Here is a 6076-nt window from a genome sequence, read left to right as displayed (position 1 = left end):
AACGCATCACTTTTCAAACTTGAATATCTCAGTTATAAGTAAAGATATTGATTTAAAATTTTACATACGATCATTTGACTACATTCTATGCAAGCTCACAATAAAATCATTCATCCGTGAAGTTTGGACGCTTTAGCACATGGGGTAGGTGTGGTTTCATATTTTTGCACGTGGAAATGGTAAAACGCAATATAATTTTAGTTTTATTTCAATTTAGTTATTTTAGGTGGGTTCTTACACAAGAAAAACATAAAATTAATTTACAAAACAATATAGCTTGTATGAATATTCAGCAGCGCAATCGCGCACTTTGCAGGCTACCTTCCCCACTCGCTAAAGCGTCCGATCGTCATGACAGACAGACAGACAGACATTTTATTTCGACTTGTACAAAGTACATCGTCAACAACACATAATGATAACAGTACAGTTTGTCAATTGTGATAGGAACAAGGTTTTATACAAATTTACAAATCATTTACTAAGCAAATACAGTGGCGTGATTACAAATTAAATATAACAACAACAGAAAAGAAAGAAAAAAAATGAAAAAAGAGGGTGAACAATTAGAGTATTCTTGCATTTAGAATAGATGTTCGTACTTTAAGTGATTCTTTTACATAAAGGCATATATTAATTACATGTAGTTCTGTTTTATTATTCGTTTGCAGTAAACTTAAATATTTATACATAGATGGTCTTATGTAATAACATGCTTTAATGTATTTTTTTCTAATGTTTCCAAACGTCGGGCAAATACAAATAAAGTGAAATTCATCTTCAATATCGGTCGAATCGCAACAAATGCAATATCGAAGGTTTCTAGAAATGATTTGTCTCGCATAACGACCGGTTTGAATATGTAATGGTGGGCTGACAATCTAAGTCTAGTAAAAAGGTATCTCAAACTTCTTGGGATAATGTCTAGGTAGGAATCATATTCAAAGTGGATTTTAAAACTTCGGTAAACATCTAGCATTGAACTGTTGTTAAATGTCCCATACCAGTCCTGTGTAAAGTGATCATATACTCTGCGTTTAAATTCCTCTACAAATGTATTAATATCAATATTAATATTAGTTACATCATCAAATACATAACTGAAACCAAAGTCATCAAGCATCTTTTTAACATTAAATATCCAATTATGACAGCCTTTGTGGTAATCTGAAACGGTCAAGTTATATACAGTTTTAATAATGATATTTTTCGATCTACGTATATTAAACCAATATTTAATGACACGTACATATCTATTTATATACATGGGATATCTACCCAGCTCACCATAAACACATGCATTACACGTGTTAAGTTTAACCTTTAATAATCGTTTACAAACTTTCAAATGAATTCTTTCTAATTCCTTAGATTTAGTATAGCCCCAAACTTCCGAGGCATAGTTTAAAATGGAACCAACAAAAGCGTCAAATAGTTGACAAAGAATTTTGGGCTTTAAATCATAGTCATGACATTTAGATAATAAGATATTCATTGCTTTTAATGCTTTACCCGTTAGGTGTTCCTGATTCAATGTGAAACTCCCAGTATAATTAAAAACAACTCCTAGATAATTAAATCGTTCACTACTTGAATGACATGTCCATTGTAGGTCCACTTTTCGTTGGGCAATAATCCGCCTCTTTTCCTAAATACCATAATCTTTGTTTTCTCTGTATTTACTTTTAATCCCCAAACATTGCAATAATAATGTAGATTATCTAAATGATTTTGAATTTCGTCTGGCGATTTACCTACAATGGCCATGTCGTCAGCAAATAACAGTAAAATCAAGACAATGTCATCAATATGCAATCCGGATTGTACATCATTTTGTAAAAACAACTCGAGATCTTCTACAAACAAAGAAAATAATAAAGGGGACATAACCTCCCCCTGACGAAGCCCCACTGCATATGAAAAATAGTCAGAATATGAAGACAATGACTTAACACAAGATTTAACTTTTTTATACATATCCCGAACAATCCTAAGAATTTTACCCTGTATGCCACATTTATACATTTTTAACCATAATGCATTTCTATATATAGTATCAAAACATTTCATCATGTCCACAAAAATAATATATAATCTCTTATTTTCAAATAAATAATTTTTAACAAGGGAATGGAGAATAAATATTGCATCAGTCGTAGACCGCCCTTTCCGAAATCCTGGATGAATGATTTTATCGTTTGCTTGCACATAATGTAGTCAAATGATCACATGTGCAATTTTAAATAAAATATTTACTTATTACTGATTTCTGTAATTTTTAAAAGTGTTGCATTAGAAAAGTCACCAAGTGTAGTAAAACGCGATATACATGTTATTATCCCCACGCTTTTTGAAAGCGTGGGGATATTGTGGTTATCTTCGCCGTCTGTCTGTCTGTCCGTCCGTCCTGGCCACTATCCCCTCCTACACTATAAGCACTAGAACCTTGAAACTTACACACATGGTAGCTATGAGCATATGTGCGACCCTGCACTATTTGGAATTTTGATCTGACCCCTGGGTCAAAAGTTATGGGGGTTGGGGTGGGGCCGGGTAAGAGATTTTCACTCATTTTTTAATGTTATTTTACATTAACTTCTTCATTTCTACACCGATTTACTTCAAATTGATACTGAACATCTCTTATGACAATACGGTCAATCTCAACTATGCATGGCCCCATTACCAACCCTGGGGCGCTCCGCCCACATAGACCACGCCCACCCAAAATTGCCTTTTACTATAATTTCTTCATTTCTACACCGATTCACTTCAAATTGATACTGAATCTCTCTTATGACAAAACGGTTAATCTCAACTATGTATGGTCCCATTACCAACCCTGGGGCGCCCCGCCCTTATAGACCATACCCACCCAAAATTGCCATTTACTATATTTTTTTCATTTCTACACCGATTCACTTCAAATTGATACTGAACCACTTTTATGATAATACGGTCAATCTCAACTATGCATGGCCCCATTACCAACCCTGGGGCGCCCCGCCCACATAGGCCACACCCACCCAAAATTGCCTTTTACGATAACTTCTTCATTTCTACACCGATTCACTTCTAATTGATACTGAACTGCTCTTATGACAATACGGTCATTCTCAACTATGCATGGCACAATAACCAACCCTGGGGCGCCCGCCCACATAGGCCACACCCACCCAAAATTGCCTTTTACTATAATTTCTTCATTTCTACACCGATTCACTTCTAATTGATACCGAACTTCTCTTCTGACAATATGATCAATCTCAACTATGCATGGCCCCATTACCAACCCTGGGGCGCCCCTGGGTCAAACATGCGGCGTTGGGATACGCGTCAGCCTCTGCCGCGCCAGTTCTAGTTCCAATTTAATTTCAATTTCATCATTCTAGGTGAGTTTTTACACAAGAAAAACATAACTTTAATTAAAGAAAAACAATATGGCTCGTATGAATAATCAGGAGCGCAACGGCTCAATCGGCATGTTGCAAGCCGGTTAGTTATTAAGACGTGTAAGTTTATGCGTTTTACTTTTCACATTGTTATTTTACGTTGTACGAGTTTGCGACTTTGACTTTTGAAGTTACGTTTTTAATTTGTTAAATTTGTTATTTTGTTGTTTTTCAATTTCAATTAAATTTTCACGAATTATCAGATATGTGTTGAATTATTCTTGGTCCATATATCAACACAATCCGTTAAAAAATAAGGGAACTATATTGATATGATTAAGTGATGCGTTATATTTAAGCCTGTTATTGATCCTTTACTCGCTTTAGGCGAAAGTACATTGTTTAAACCGTGTCAAATAAAACTGCTGTTGACTTGTATCCTACCTAGTGCTTGAACAGGCATTTATTTCAGTTAAACGAGTGTCTAATTATTTATATGTTCAGTGCACGAAACACTTGGACTGTCTGGTTTGCGTAGTGTCTTCCCATCTAGGCGACCCGTTTCCGGAAGCATGTGAGTGTGGTTTTCACCTTGCCGAACAGGTGGGGTTTCCTCTGGGTACTCCGCCCCCCCCCCCCCTCCAACAACATCAGACAACACAAAACAAGTAAAATCTGCCAGTAACAGCTTATACGCTGGAATTTGCAGCTTTACCCGGTTATTCGAAATACGTATCAACTTTGACTGCGGGTTCACACTCCGGGCCCACACAAAATGGCGCCGCACGTGCAGACGGAACTCATACACTTCGAAAAACACACACACGCACGAAACTATGGTGTACGAACTGGACAAAAACTATCCTGAACCGTATCGGATAAACCGTCCCGGACGGTTTCCTAAACTGTATCGGACGGTTTATATATACTTTTGAACCGCTCGTGCGTCTGCAAACCGTACCGGGCGTTTTATTTTTATCACAAAGTTAAAAAAAAACAATTATTACACAAGAAACCGTCGGAGACGGGTGATGCTCCCCAAAGATATTTTTTTCTCACAATATAATACAATGGATGGTATAGCAACTTAAAAATTTTAAAGGGCCATAACTCTGTGAAAAATCATCAGGCCAAGGCTCGTGCTTTATGTTTTCTAAGCCTCGCATGATAAACCTGATCTTTAATCAACACTAACCTAGTATTCTCTATGTAAAAGATGAAATTCGTTACCTATGTCAGAAATACTTTGTGAGCACATACATTTTTTCCGAGTACTTAAAATATTCATTTTTAACTCTGACGTGTTTGGCAGCAATGATTGATTGAAGATTTTGAAATTAATGTTTTGTCCGAGAAAAAGAGCGTCGCTCCAGATGACAACGATATTACATTACGCTCGTACAACTTATGTTACGGAAAGGAAACCGTCCGATACAGTTTAGACCGTATCTTACGGTTTATGCGCACGAACGGTCCAAAACTTTCCTGTATCGTCCCGGACGGTTTACAAACCGTCCGATACGGTTTAGAATAGTTTTGGACCAGTTCGCACACCATACGGAACTGAAGAGATTCAAACTGCGCTTACGTTGCGGTCTTTGTAAACGCAGGTCTTCAGTGCGGACACAGTCCGTGATGGACACAAATATCGCCGTACAGTTGTAGTAAGCCGGTTATGAACAATCCTTTACTTTAAAAAAGGAAAGATTATTATCCTTTTATCGCATTCTATGAATATCTTCTATATGCTTCAAATTTAACTCAGTTTGTTTGATACTATATTTAATTCACATACTCGTAACTTCGAATCCTGTAGGGCCTAGCGACATTGCTGCCGCCAGTCGTACGTGTATTGATACCATAACTGTAGCTATTTGATTACTGTGAGATAGTCACTTAACTATTCATCCATTCAGCGTTACTCGTTAAAATACAAAGGACCTTAGCCATTAACTTATTAACACGTTTATCTTAATAATCATCAATAATGAGCTAATACTGCCTGAAAGCACTCGGCCATTTAAATATATTTAATCATGTAAACACATTATTAATTCTATTAAATCTGTTCATGTGTTTGTTCAAATGGATGGACCTAGGAAACACAGTTGTGAGAGAAACTGGACTTAATGAACATGATACATTGCGGTTTGGTATTATGTAGACATTGTAGTTGTAAGTGTTTAGCAATGTTGAAATTCTGATACAATTAACGTGTGAAATCGCGAGTCCCGTTAAAAGATGAACCCATGAAATGTATGGCGATATATATTATAAAAAAAGAAATAGTCGGTTAATGCAAGTAGTCACGACCGCAGGTTAGACTCTAGTGGAAAAACATAAATAAGGCCATAATTATGAAAAATATGTGGAAGTCAAAATTCATTTCATTAAAATCATCAACACATTACTGCCATTAAGCTGGGAAAGTTTTAGCTGAAATCGGTATTATATTATCGCAAGTATTAAAATACTTAATATATTTAAATTTACAAATCATACGACAGAACGATAGTGTTATGTATATTTCCGAACACATCGCTGAGTGTACACTTTGTTTCAGTTCAATGAAGTTTTAGATTTTGGTTGCAATGTCTGGATTTCGACATAATTCCGGCTCCAAGAAGCTGGTTGTTGCGGCCATTGACTTCGGCACCACATGCACCGGATATGCGTACTACGTG

This window comes from Dreissena polymorpha, chromosome 5, assembly GCF_020536995.1.
Source record: "Dreissena polymorpha isolate Duluth1 chromosome 5, UMN_Dpol_1.0, whole genome shotgun sequence".
In the NCBI taxonomy this organism is placed as follows: domain Eukaryota; kingdom Metazoa; phylum Mollusca; class Bivalvia; order Myida; family Dreissenidae; genus Dreissena; species Dreissena polymorpha.
Note: the sequence above shows the minus strand (reverse complement) of the source record.